Source organism: Molossus molossus, unplaced genomic scaffold, assembly GCF_014108415.1.
Source record: "Molossus molossus isolate mMolMol1 unplaced genomic scaffold, mMolMol1.p scaffold_m16_p_14, whole genome shotgun sequence".
In the NCBI taxonomy this organism is placed as follows: Eukaryota; Metazoa; Chordata; class Mammalia; order Chiroptera; family Molossidae; genus Molossus; species Molossus molossus.
The window spans coordinates 73,389,173-73,404,454 of NW_023425349.1; the positions used below are offsets into that span (position 1 = coordinate 73,389,173).

The window sequence follows — 15,282 nt, forward strand, 5'->3', positions numbered from 1 at the left end:
TCCATCTCTGTGCAGAGATGTCGCCTGGAGGGAGAGCAGGTCATAATCCAGAGAGCTCCTATTTTTTTCCTAAAGGAACTGACTTCATCTGAAATAGTGTGAAGTTTAGGACTGAGGGTGCTCTCAAAAACAGCAGAGATTGCAGTGAAGGGCAATTCGTATGATATTGGTAGAATCATTGGATGTATAAGCTAATCTGTAGGCTGGCTAGTTTACATGAGAGAGCCTGGGGAGGACATGACTGGGAGGAAACTGTCTGGGGCCAGAACACATCTCAGTAACTCATTTTCAGGAGTATCCCTTTAAAGGAGTCTGAATTTTATTGGTTTATTGGTGAGCAAATTATGCTTCAGGGCATTATTTAAAGCAATAAAGCAATCACCCAGCAATTAGTAAAGCTTAACAGCTGGGTATGGTCAGGGAAAGAGACAACCAAAGAGAACCCTGTAAAAACCAGTGTCCCCCCCACCCTGTACGTAGGGCCCACCGCACTACGTACAGAGGGGCCCATATGGCCTTGTTCTCAGTTCCCACATAACTTGATACTTTTCACAATGTCCAGAGCCCTTGATGTCCTGCAAATGAAGGAGGAAGATGCCTCAATTTCCTTGCAGCAGGAACCCACTTAGGTGGTACCAACCTTGACTTTCAAATGGAACAGGTACATCTGCAAAAGAAAATTAATGGCATGTACATCATAAATCTGAAGAGAACCTGGGAGAAGCTTCTGCTGGTAGCTTGTGCCTCTGCTGCCTTTGAAAAAAGACCATTGACACCCTGGCCAGTTTGGCTCAGTGGTAGGAGCGTTGACGCGCGAACCAATGAGTCACAGGTTTGATTCCAGTCAAAGGAACATACCTTGCTTGTGGTTTGTCCTGGCCTTGGTCAGGTTGTGTGAGAGGCAACCAGTTGATGTGTCTCTCTCATGTCAATGTTTCTCTCTCTCCCTCCCACTCTATCAGATGATAAATGGAAAAATATCCTTAGGTGAGGATTAAAAATTTTAAAGAAGAAGTAGCAGCAGCCTGCTGATGTCTTCCATCGTCCAGGAACACTGGCCAGCTGAAGTTTGCTGCTGCTCCTGGAGCCACTTCTATTGCTGCCACTTCACTCCTAGAACCTTCACTAACCAGATCCAGGCAGCTTTCTGGGAGCCAAGACTTCTGGCGGTTACTGAACCCGGGGCTGACTACCAGCTTCTCATGGAGACATATATGTTACTCTGCCTACCATTGCTCCATGTAACACAGACTCTCCTCTGCGCTCTGTGGACATTGCCATCTGTTGCAACAATAAGGGAGGCTCACTCAGTGGGTTGATGTGGATGCTGGTCGGGAAGTTCTGCGCATGTGTGGCACTATCTCCTGTGAACACCCATGGTATGTCATGCCTCTCTTCTACAGAGATCCTGAAGAGAATGAAAAGGAGGAGCAGGCCACAGCTATGCTCCAAGGAGGACTGTGACCAAAGGAATTTCAGGGCAAATGGACTGCTCCAGCTGCCAAGTTCACTGCTGCTCGACCTGAGGTTGCAGACTGGTCAGAAGGCTTGCAGGTGCCTTCTGTGCCCATGAAGGAGTTTCCTACTGAACATTGAAGCACTTAGTCAGCCACTGAAGACTGGTCTGCAGCCCCCACGGCACAGGCCACTGAATGGGAAGGAACAACCTCTGAGTGGTCTTAAGCTGTTCTTCCACAAACTCAAGCAAAATAGAAACAAGTTCGATGGAAAATATAATTTCTAAAAATTAAAAACAAAAACAAAAAAAACACTGTGTAACCAGGATGACAGTGGACATAACCCAAAGATGTGCTCCCTAGAAGCTTACCAGTGCAGGAAAGAAATAGACTCTGCTAAAATGATCCAGCCAGTTGCTAAACAACCAAAAACAAACCAAAACCTAGCAAATAACATGCACCAGAGGGGAGGCACCATTACCCCTACTTGCTACCACATAGTATCTAAAAATATCCAGTTTTCCCCTGACTGTTGTGGCTCAGTGGTTGAGCTTTGACCCGTGCACCAAGAAGTCACTGGTTTGATTTCCGCTCAGAGCACATGCCCAGAGTCAAATCCCCAGTGGGGGGCATGCAGGAGGCAACCAATCAATGTTCTCTCTCATTGATATTTCTATCTCCCTCTCCCTTCCTCTTTCTCTAAAAATCAATAAAGAAAAATAAAATAAAATAAAAATATCCAGTTTTCAACAAAAATTATTATTCAGTACAAGAAAACAGGAAAGTATGATCCATACATTGGTGGGTGGAAAATGGCAACAGAAACTGCCTATAAGAGCAAACAGATGTCAAATGTAACAATCTTCAAAGTAGCCATTACAAATATGTTCAAAGAACAGAAGGAAACCAATGATTAAAGAGTAGAAAAGGTATGATGAAAATGTCACAGCAAATAGAAAATATCAATAAAAAGATGGGAATTATTTAAAAAGTGAAAGTGGAAATTCTAGAGTTGAAAAGTATAATTGAAGTGAAAACTTGTTAAAGTGGCTCAACAGTAGATTTGAATTAGGAGAAAAAATTAGCAAACTGGAAGAAAGATCAATAGTGATTAAGCAACCCAAAAACAAAAAGAATTTTAAAAAATGAACAGGGCCCTGGCTGGTTTGGCTCAGCAGTAAGAGCATTGGCGTGTGGTCCAGAGAGACCTGGGTTTGGTTCCCACTAAGGGTGCATACCTTGGTTGCAGTTTGTCCCCGGCCCTGGTTGGTAGTGTGGGTGGCAGCCACTCGATGTGTCCCTTTCACATCAATGTTTCTCTCTCTCTCTCTCTTTCTTCCTCTCTCTCCCTCCCACTCTATCTGAACAAACAAACAAAAAATGAACAGGGCTTCACAGAAATGTGGAACACTAAGTGCAGGAATATTTGAAGAAATGGCTGACAACTTCTCAAATGTACTGAAAAGCAGTAATTACACTGCAGGAAGTGCAACAGACTCTAGGATAAGTGAAAAGAAGTCTACAAACAGAAACATCATAGTAAAAATACTGAAAGCCAAAGACAAGGAGAAAATCTTGACAGGGGCAAGAAAAAAAATGACATCACTTACAAGGGGACCCCAACCATAGTAAAATCTGACTTTTCAGCAGAAACAACAGAGACCAGAAGCCAGTGAGGTAACATATTCAAAGCGCTCAAAGAAAGAGTTAATCAAGAACCTGTATTCAGCAAATTTATCTTTAAAAAATAAAAGCAAACTGAAATAGACTCATAGATAGAACAGGCTGTAGCCGAAGAGGGATGGGTGAAAATGGTGAAGGGATTAAGAAGTACAAATGGGTAGTTACATAACAGACACAGGGATATAAAGTACAGCATGGGGAAATATAGTCATTGATATTGTGGTGACTATGTATGGTGCCAGGCAGATGCTTGGAATAACGGGGGAGCATTTTGTAGGGTATGTGATTGACCACTAAGCTATACACCTGAAACTGGTACAAAATAGTATTGAATGTAAACTATATTTGAAAAATAATAAGTAAATAAATAAAAGCAAAATTAGCCCTGGCCGATTTGGCTCAACAGTTAGAGTGTCGGCCCCCGGACCAATGAGTTGCAGGTTTGGTTCCAGTCAAGGGCACGTGCCTTGGTTGTGGTTCGGCCCTGGCCCTGGTCAGGTTGTGTGGGAGGCAGCTGGTCAATGTGGCTCTGTCACATTGATGTTTCTCTCTGTCGCTCTCTCTCCCTCCCTCCCACTCTATCTGATGATAAATATATATAGAAAAGAAATAAAAGCAAAACTAAAGGTACTCCAAGATAAACAAAAACAGAACATTTGTTACTAGCAGACCCTTACAAGAAGTACTAAAGTACTATCTGAAGTCAAGACTGAAAGTAAGTGACCTTAAATGGTGATTCAATTCTTATGAAAAAACAAAGACACTAATAAAGGTAATTATATAATTATAAAAGACAGCATAAATGCATATTCTCTCCTTTCTTCTCATACCCAATATAAAACAATTATATAAAACAATCTGTGTACTGTATCTTGGAAGTTATATAGAAATGTAATATATTTGCTGATAGCACAAAGAAGGTTCATGATGCAAACAAGTGGAAGCATATACCATGTGCGTGGATTAGAAGAATTAACATTAAAATGTCCATACTACCCAAAGCAATCTATAGATTTAACACAATTCCTATTAAAATGCCAATGGCGCCCTGGCCAGTTTGGCTCAGCGGTTGAAGCGTCGGCCTGCGGTACAGAGAGACCCAGGTTCGGTTCCCGCTAAGGGCACATACCTCGGTTGCAGTTTGTCCCCGGCCCTGGTTGGTCGTGCGGGTGGCAGCCACTTGATGTGTCCCTTCACGTTGATGTTTCTCTCTCTCTCTCTTCCTCTCTCTCCCTCCCGCTCTAGCTGAACAAAAAAAAAAGGAAAAATGTCCTCGGGTGAGGATAAAAAAAAAAAAAAATGCCAATGGCATATTTGAAAGATCTAGAAAAATATATTCCAAAAATGTGTCTGGAACCACAAAAGACCACGAATACCCTCAGCAATCTTAAGAAAGAACAAAGTTGAAGGTATCACAATACTGAATATCAAACTATACCACAAAGCCATTATAATCAAAACAGCCTGGTGCTGGCACAAGAACAGGCACATAGATTAGTGAAACTAAACAGAGAGCTCAGAAATCAACCCATGCCTATATGGTCAATTAATATTTGACAAAAGAGGCAAGAACATACAATAGAGTAAAAACAGTCTCTTCAATAAGTAGTGTTGGGAAACTTGGATGGGTACATGTAAAACAATGCAATCGGACAACCAACTTGCACCATGCACAAAAATAAAATGAATGAAACACTTAATGTAAGTCACAAAACCATAAAAATCCTAAAAGAAAAGATAGGCAATAAAATCTCGTACATCTCCCAGAGCAATATTTCCTGATATGTCTCTGAGGGCAAGAAAACACAGGAAAAAGATAAACAAATGGAACTACATCAAACTAAAAAGCTTCTGCACACCAAAATAAACCATGAACAAAATGGAAAGGGAACCCAGGATACTGAACAACATATTCACCAATGATTCATCTGATAAGGGGATATTCTCCAAAATATATAAAGAACTAATACAACTCAACACCAGGAAGACAATCCAATTAAAAAATGGGCAAAGGACCTGAATAGACACTTCTCCAAAAAAGGCTAATAGGCATGACAAAATGTTCAACATCACTAATTGTCAGAAACATGCGATTAAAACCACAATGAGAAATCACCTCATTCATTCCAGAATGGCTACCATCAATAAATCAACAAACAAGTGTTGGCAAGTATATGGAGCAAAGTAAACCCTAGTGCACTGTTGGTGGGAATGTGGACTGGAGCAACTACTGTAGAATACAATATGAAGTTTAGTCAAAAAATTAAAAATGGAACTGCCTTTTGACACAGCAATCCTACTTCTGGCAATATATCCTAAGAATCCCAAAACATCAACTTGAAAAAATGTATGTGTCCTCATGTTCATTGCAACATTATTTACAATAGCCAAGATCTGGAAAGAGCCCAAATGTCCATCAGTAGATGAGTGGATAAAAAAATCTGTGGTACTCCCTGGCCAGTTTGGCTCAGCGGTTGGAGTGTCGGCCTGCGGTACAGAGAGACCTGGGTTCGGTTCCCGCTAAGGGCACGTACCTTGGTTGCAGTTTGTTCCTGGCCCTGGTTGGTCGTGCGATGTGCCCCTTCACGTCGATGTTTCTCTCTCTCTCTCTCTCTCTCTCTCTCTTCCTCTCTCTCCCTCCTGCTCTATCTGAACAAAAAATGGAAAAATGTCCTCGGGTGAGGATAAAAAAAAAAAAAAAAATCTGTGGTACAATTACAGAATGAATTACACTACATGACTGTTAAAAAGGAAATCTTACCTTTTTTAACAACATGGATGGGCCTGGAGATTATTACACTAAGTGAAATAAACCAGCCAGAGAAAGACAAATACCATGATCTCATTTATAAGTGGAATCTAATGAACAAAATAAACTGATGAACAAAATACAGAGACATGGATACATGGAACAGAATGACAGTTGTCAGAGTGGAAGGGGAGGAGGGGAATGGATGAAAGAAGGTGAAGCCCAGGCTGGTGTGGCTCAGTGGTTGAGCATCATTCCATTCACTGAAAGTTTGCCAGTTCGATTCCCAGTCAGGCCACATGCCCAGGTTGCAGGCTTGATCCCATTTGGGGGGCATGCAGGAGGAAACTGATTGATGTTTTGCTTTCACATCAGTGTTTCTCTCCCCGTCCCTTTTTCTCTAAAAATAAATTTTTAAAAACATATTTCTTAGAAAAAGAAGGCGAAGTGATTAGCCAAAGAATATATATTGCATAACCCATAAACACAGACAACAGTGTGATGATGGCCAGAGGGAAGGGGGTGGGGGGTGAAGGAGGGAGGGAGAAATGGGGATGTCTATAATTTAAAACAATAATAATAATAGTAGTAAAGACCTTTCTTTTTCCAATGTGAATTTTAAAAAGAATTTAAAAAGAAGAATCAAAACTATTAACAGAGGAAATGTGTAAATAGAAAATTCAAGCCCTGGCCAGTTTGGTTCAGTGGTTAGAGCATCGGCCTGTGGTCCAGAGAGACCCAGGTTCAGTTCCCGCTAAGGGCGCGTACCTCGGTTGCAGTTTGTCCCTGGCCCTGGTTGGTCATGCGGTGGCAGCCACTCGATGTATCCCTTTCACATCGATGTTTCTCTCTCTCTCTCTTCCTCTCTCTCCCTCCCACTCTGTCAGAACAAAAAATGGAAAAATGTTCTTGGGTGAGGATAAAAAAAATATTAAATAAATAATTCAAGATTAGATCTAAAGACAAATCATTAGAACTATGTGAGGTCAGTAAGTTTACTGGGTACATGATTTATATTTTTAAAATCTATTAAAAATCTAATATTTTTAAAATCTGTTCCTATATGCAACCAATAAACATTTAGATATTTACTTCTTTTTTATTTTTTAACTTTATTGTTGACACTACTACAGTTGTCCTCATATTTTTAAAGATCCTACTTATAATAGCAACAAAATAAGAACTCTAGGGAAAAAGCTTAGAAAAAATGTACAATAGAGTCATGGGAAAAAAAATGGCAAAGACTCAGTGGTGCAAAATAGTTCATTTTCCTCAAGGAAGACTAGCCAATGCAATTCTGATTTTTTAAAAAAATTAAACAAAGTTGAGCTTTAAGAAATTTTTTTGTATTTTACAATATTTTAAGTTTAAGTGTAATAGAGTAGGAGGAAGTTTAATGAAGCTTGAGAAGGTGGGAAGAGATTAACCAAAGAACATATATGCATATATGCATTACCCATGGACACAGAGGACAGGGTGGTGAGGGCCTGGGATAGGAAGGGAACAGGGAGGAAGGAGCAATAGGGAGAATGGGGTGGGGGAACATCTGTACTATCAGCAATAGTGATTAAAAAAAAAAAAGAGCCCTATCCAGTTTGGCTCAGTAGTTAGAGCATCGGCAAGTGGACCAGTTAGTCGTGGGTTCAATTCTGGTCAAGGACATGTACCTTGGTTGCTATTCATCCCCGGCCCTGGTTGGGGTCCTGCAGGAGGGACACTCAATGTGTCCCTTTCATATTGATATTTCTCTCTCTTCCTCTTTCTCCCTCCCACGCTATCTGAACAAAAGTGGAAAAATGTTCTTGGATGAGAATGAAAAAAAAAAAAGTTGATAATTCAAAAGGAGACAGAATCCTAACAGCACTTTGATTGAATATATCAGAAATAATCAGGCACACAAAATTGGAAAATTTTAGGATCTTGGCTGCTTATATTTTGCTGTAGCTCTTCCTATTGTTATTAACTATAAATCCTTAAATGAGCTTTTATTAGGAGTCAGAGATGAGAGTAAGGGGCTATGTCACTCACCCTTTGCCAGGTGTGGGGTGGAAAATGAAAGGGTAACCATGGCCAAAAGGGAAAGGAAAGAAGACCTAGACCTAGGGGCAAGTAAGAATCTAGGGAACCCATGTGGGCCTGAAAAGACCTGTGGAGTTTTCTGATAGACTGCTCACAACCAATGGCATAACAATACAAATAAAATTAATTTAAAATTGGGGGGGGGGCAAAGGGAATTAAGCTAATTGTGCTAGTTGTAAGAGTTATTCTCTGTACTATGATCAAGTTCCAAATTTGATTCTGAAATTTGTATCTGCCAGGGGGAAAAAAAGGAAAGTACGACTAATGTAGTGCTGATTACTAGAAATTACTTATGGATTAGGAAAAATTCCTAAGTAAAGTGTATAAGAAATAGCTGTCAGCCTGGCTGGTATGGCTCATGGACTGAGAGGTCCAGTCAGGGCACATGCCTGGGTTTCGGGCTCAATCCCCAGTATTGGGTGTGTAGGAGGCAGCTGATCAATGTTTCTCTCTCACATCAATGTTTGTCTTTCTTTCTTCCTTCCTCTCTCTAAAAAATCGATAAAAGCATATTTTTTAAAAATAGCTGTCGTTCTGGATTCTCACATGCAAGAAACAGATGCCATCTGCAGCAGAGTTAAGGAAGAACATAATTTACTAAATAGATATTGGATAGCTCACGGAATCCACCATGATGGATAGAGATACAGACTTAAGGCTAAGCAACTAGAGCAAGTGCACTGAAGTATATTTTAGAATTGTTCTTGAGATAAAACTGCTCCCACTAGTGCTGCAGATAACTGCCGCTTCCATCTGCAGAGCTAGTGGAGCTAGTTTCAAATCCTATATATCAGCTTCTGATTGGTGGAGACTAGACCACATGTCTATGCCCTCACTGCAAAAAAAGGAAGGGAAACTAAGTTTCTGGCATACAAACCAAATATTTATATTTCTAAGATTAAGAATTCGGCAAACAAAAAATTGTTCTGCTGCTGGGCAGGCAAAATAGATGACAAATGTCCTGACAATAATCATACATCATCCACTTCTCAGTTCATGTGTGTTCAAAGACATCAATTCTGGGAAGGACTTAAACTAGGATGCAAATTGTTACTTGTAACTAGCATATACAACCCAGAAATTCCACTTCTGGGTATTTGTCTGAGAAAACAAAAACATTAATTAGACAAGGTATATGCACCCCTGTGTTCATTACAGCATTACTTGCAATAGCTAAGATATGGAAGTAACTTAGGTGACCATTGATAGATGAATAGATAAAGATGTGGTTTATATATACATATATAATGAAGTATTACTCAACCATAAAAAATAATGAAATATTGCCATTTGTGACATAGATGGACCTTATAGGGTATTGTGCTAAGTGAAATAAGTCAAGCAGAAAAAGACAAATACAGTATTTCATTGTATGTAGAATCTTAAAAAAACAAAACAAATGAACAGATAAAACAAAGCAGAAACAGACTCATCAGAGAACAAACTTTGGTTGCCAGAGGGGAGGGCACTGGGGAAGGATGGAAATGGTAAAGGGCAATAAGAGGTAAAAACCTCTAGTTATTTTTTTTTTAAGTCACAGGGATATAATGTACAGCATAGGGAAATAGACAATATTATCATAACAACTTTGTATGGGGACAGATGGTTACTGAGCATTGTGGTGATCACATTATAAAAGTATATACAAATGTCAAATCACTATGTACACCTGGAACTAATATATTATTGTATGTCAACTATAACTCTTTTTTTAAAAAATTACATTGAGTTCCAAACATAATTGTCACTTGTGCCCATATTGACTTAACATCTAACTATTCTCAGATCATGTATTATAACACTATGCTTATTTACTGTTTTTAGTAGAGACTCTTAATATATTCGTATATGTAGCTTTCTCAGATTAATTTAATTTGATGGAAGGATAGAATCCAGAATTTCTGGACTAGTGGTTAAAATAGCCAATCCTTTTTACTATCTCTAAGGGCTCTTAATAAAACTGAGTTCATCAGTTAAAAAAACAAATGATTACGCCAAGAACAGAAATATCAACACATAATGCTTATTTACTTTAAAATGAAATTAGCCACTACATGAGTAGAAACTGAAATGTTCAACACAATATAAATCTGAAAAATGATAAGTTTATATGAAGAATTATTGAAAGCTATTGGGAAGAAGATTAATTAAACTATATGAATAACAATTTCGCCCTGGCCAGTTTGGCTCAGCGGTTAGAGCATCAGCCTGCAGTCCGGAGAGACCCGGGTTCAGATCCCGCTAAGGGCACATACTTCGGTTGCAGTTTGTCCCCGGCCCTGGTTGGTCGTGCGGGTGGCAGCCACTCGATGTGTCCCTTCACGTCGATGTTTCTCTCTCTCTCTCCCTTCCTCTCTCTCCCTCCCACTCTATCTGTACAAAAAATGGAAAAATGTCCTCGGTTGAAGATAAAAAAATAAAAATAAAAAAATAACAATTTCAAAATAAGTTCTGTTGTCTTCTCTCTGATATTCTGCAAATGAGGAAGAAGGATTCCATGCTTGACTGTTTCTTCCTGTGGCACTGAGTGGAGCCTGTTCTGTTAAATGACGTAAGTTTCGGGCTATTTCAGAAGGTGGATGCAAGGACAGTATAATATTTATGGCATGGCTGCCAGTGAGCAAATTAGCAAATGAAGCATTCTTAGGCTTGCTGCAAAATGATGATCTCTGGTTTATCTGGACAAGTTAGCTTGAAACATATAACCTAAGACTGAAAAAAAATCTTCAGGGCTAACTCGTAACCTGTATCTAAAATGTCATCTACTGATAACATAATATGTGGAATTAGAAAGAAATGCTCCTGAAAGGAGAAGAGGTAAAAAAAAAAAAAAAAAAATACAGGTCAGACACTGGCAGAAGAAAGCCCTTGGCAGCTGCTCACAGCTGCCATCGTCTCAGGGGCACTCTGGGACTCGCCATTCTTCCATCAAACCACTTCTCTCTCGAGTGCTCTTGCTTTATAAACTCAGGCACACTATGAGTCACTTTTGCCAGTATGCAGACAGGTCTTTGTAATTAGTAAATGGAATGAAACAATCCTGACTCCCTAAAAAAAAAAAACAAAAAGAAAAAAAGATACACAGGAGTGGGCAAAAGTAGATTAAATTACTAGCCATCATTACCTAAAAGATAAATCGTAAGTAAGGATACAAAATAATAGCAATAATAAGATGACAACAAATAAGACAAATAAATAATATAATAAATAATAAATAGCCCCGGTCAGTTTGGCTCAACAGTTAAAGCATCGGCCCGCAGGCCAAAGAGTTGCGGGTTTGATTCCAGTCAAGGGCTTGTACCTCGGTTGCTGTTTGACACTCCCCTCCCCCTTTGGGACTGTGCAGGAAGCAACCAATCGATGTGTCTCTCTCACATCAATGTCTCCCCCCACACACACTCTATCTGAAGATAAATGGAAAAATATCCTTGGGTGAGGATGAAAATAAATTAAATAAATAAATAAATACTAAATAAATAAATAAAACAAGAACAAGCTCTGCTTCATATACTCACAGCTATAAAACTATTTTTGCCCACACCTGTACATTAGACATCAGAGCCAGGAAGCAGAGAAAAAATGACTCGGGGCAAAAAGAAAGTTATCTAACAACACATAAAATTGTTTTGGTACTTGTTGTTGCTGATTAGTAAGGATTTTTTGTTGTTGTTGTTCTAAAGGATAATTTTATTTGGGCCCTGGCCAATTTGGTTCACTGCTTAGAGCGTCGGCTCATGGACCAGGGAGTCCTGGGTTCAGTTCCCGCTAGGGGCACGTACCTTAGTTGCAGTTTGTCCACGGCCCTGGTTGGGGTTGTGTGGGTGGCAACCAGTCAATGTGTCTCTCTCATATCAATGTTTCTCTCTTTCTTCCTCCCTCCCTCCCTCCGCTTTATCTGAAGATAAGTGCAAAAAAAAAAAAAGTCCTCGGGTGAGGATAAAAAAAAAATTTATTTTTATTTTATTTTTTCTTATCGTTTTTTAATCATTATTGTTGAATATAAAATGTATTACAGATGTTATGTTCCACATTTTTCCCTCATTGACCCCCTCCTCCCCACTCCCGCCCCCTCCCGCCTTTTCCCACACTATTGTCTGTGTCCATTGGTTATGCATATAAGTTCTTTGGTTTATTTCTTCCCACCCCCCAGCCTTTTTCCCTTTGAGGTTTGTCAGTCTAGCAGTGAATTTATACTTCTTAATCTCTTCACCTTTTTCACCCATTTCCTCAACCCCCGTCCCATCTGGCAACCAACAAAATGTTCTCTGTGTCTATGAGTTTGTTTCTGTTCTGCTTGCTCATTTTGTATGTAGATTCCATTGTTGGTAGATATGTATTCATTGCCATTTTGTTTGTTCATATATTTTATCTTTTTCTTCAAAAAGACCCTTCATCATTTCATATAATAACGGTTTGGTGGTGATGAACTCCTTTAACTTTTTCTTATCTGGGAAAGTCTTTTATAAGGCCATCGATTCTAAATGACAGCTTTGCAGGTTGTAGGTTCTTGCTTTTCATCGGTCTGAATATTTCTTGGTACTCCCATCTGGCCTGCAAAGTTTCTTTTGAGAAATCAGTTGACAGCCTTATGGGAATTCCCTTGTAGGTAACTAGCTGCCTTTCTCTTGCTGCTTTTAAGATTCTCTCTTTGTCTTGAACCTTTTGCATTTTGATGATGATGTGTCTTGGTGTGGGCCTCTTGGGGTTCATCTTGTTTGGGACTTTCTGTGCTTCCTGGACTTGTATGTCTGTTTCCTTCACCAAGTTAGGAAAGTTTTCTGCCATTATTGTTTCAAACATGTTTTCGATTTCCTGTTCTCACTCTTCTCCTTCTGCCACCCCCAAGATGCGAATGTTGGCACGCTTGAAGTTGTCCCAGAGGCTCCTTACACTATTCTCATTTTTTTGGATTCTTTTTTCTTTTTGCTGTTCTGATTGGGCATTTCTTGCTTCCTTATATTCCAAATCGATGGTTTGCTTCTTGGATTTACGTACTCTATTATTGAAGCTGTGTAAATTATTCTTTATTTCAATTAATGCCTCCTTCAATTCTAACTGTGCATCCATGATTTCTGACTGGTCCTTTTTTATGCTCTTGAGGCCCTCCCTAAGTTCATGAGGTTCTCACTAAGTTCACTGAGCATCCTTATAAGCAGTATTTTAAACTCAGCATCTGTTAGCTTGCTTATCTCCATTTCGCTTAGTTCTTTTATTGGAGTTTCGTTCTGTTCTTTCATTTGGGACCTGTTTCTTTGTCTCCTCATTTTGGCTGCCTCCCTGTGTTTGTTTCAGTGTATTACTTAATGAGAGGTATGGGGCTAGCTGAGACCAGATGCTGCTTGTTTGAAAGAATTTAGGGAAAAGCCTGAAGCAGGATCCAAGACAGGCCAATCCTATGGTTAAGCAAGTGGCAACAGCTTGGGTGGGCCTGAAAGTTGGTTGGGGCGGGGCCTCAGGGAGTCATCAGGGCGGGGCTACCAGTGTGAGCCAGATTGCTGGAGTCCCCGATATGGCTTCTGTCTGCCGCCCCCAGGAAGGGCTCACCAAAGGAACAAAGGCCTCTGACAGCATGTTTGTCCCGGAGAAAGCCCCCTCTCCAGCCCTTGCTCCAGTGCCAAACAGCTCAGTTCTTCCCTGTGTGTCTCTGGCGCCCCTCGAGCTGCCTCCCCCGCAAGCTTAGAGGGAGAGAGTTGTGTGTGGGCCCTTTAAGGAGCTGCCTGGGGCTCCAACCACATCAGCTTCCCTGAGCCAGAAGTTATGGGGATTCTCTTCCTGGCACTGGAACCCTGAGTGGGGCACCTGCTGTGGGGCGGGGACCCCTCAGTCCTCAGGAAGGACCTTCCCAGCCGAGGTATCCTCCTGATTTTTATCCGCCACACTTGGGTGTGAGACCAGCCCCTGGCGCCACCCCCCCACCCCAGCGCCACTGCCCCTTCTACCAGTCTGGATGTGGCTGCTGCTTTAATTCCGTAGTTGTAGGACTTCCATTCAGCTTGATTTCAGGCGGTTTTGAATGATGGTTGTTCTGTAGTTTAGTTGTAACTTTGATGTGGTTGTGGGAGGACGCAATACCGCGTTTACCTACGCCGCTATCTTGACCGGGAGTCCCTAAAAATTTTTTTTAAATAAAGGATAATTTGCACTGGCCGGTTTGGCTCAGCAGTTAGAGCATTGACCTGCAGTCCAGAGAGACCAGGGTTCAATTACCGCTAAGGGCATGGTACCTCAGTTGCAGTTTGTCCCCGGCCCTGGTTGTTCGTGTGGGTGGCAGCCACTCGATGTGTCCCTTCACGTCGATGTTTCTCTCTCTCTTTCTCTCTCCCTCCCTCCCTCCCTCCCTCCCTCCCTCCCTCCCACTCTATCTGAACAAAAAATAGAAAAATGTCCTTGGGTGAGGATAAAATAAATAAATAAAATAAAGGATAATTTCATTTGAGCCTATTAATTTCTTTCACTCAACATTGCAAAGATAAATCAACATAAAATATGAGGCAAAGGGAGGCTGGTCTGCAAGAAATTTTATCTTTACATTTTTACTGGCATAACAATCCTTTCAGGCTTAGAGCTACTCAAAGATGAGTCATGAATATAAGAAAAAAAAGCTTTATTTTAAATAACTTAAATGGTACATGTGCTACAGCCATGACTGGTTTTAGCAATTTCATTCGAACCTGCATTGATATATAAATTAGATATTATTGGGGAATGATTTATTTATGCTGAAATGTAAATTCAATCCAATATTATGCCAAATTTTGCAATTATGCTAGACCCTATTCAAGTACTGGAGGTTAACTTTTCATCACCAAAAAATGAAAATAACAGCTACTACTAAGGTAATGAGCTGTGAAATTCACTTCCCAGTGTTGCTTTAAAAATATACCCTTGGCCCTGGCCAGTTTGGCTCAGCGGTTGGAGCGTCGGCCTGCGGTCCAGAGAGACCCGGGTTCGGTTCCCGCTAAGGGCATGTGCCTCGGTTGCAGTTTGTCCCCGGCCCTGGTTGGTCGTGCGGGTGGCAGCCACTCGATGTGTCCCCTTCACGTCGATGTTTCTCTCTCTCTTTCTCCCTCCCACTCTATCTGAACAAAATATCGAAAAATGTCCTCGGGTAAGGATAAAGTATATATATATATACCCTTATGTTGGTAAGAGAAAATTTGACTTTAATTAAATGTATTTTTTGGGGGGTGGGGGTATGTGCCCCTAGCGGGAACTGAACCTGGGACTCTCTGGTTTGCAGGCCAATGCTCTAACCGCTGAGCCAAATCGGCCAGGGCTAAATGTATTTTTTAACTGGAATCTTTCAGTCATCAT

At 40.6% G+C, this 15,282-nt stretch overlaps 1 pseudogene; it reads left to right on the forward strand.

Moving 5' to 3' along the window:
* The first annotated feature begins 554 nt into the window (after positions 1 to 554).
* LOC118630274 lies at positions 555 to 1,683 on the forward strand (annotated as a pseudogene).
* The last annotated feature ends 13,599 nt before the right edge of the window (positions 1,684 to 15,282 follow it).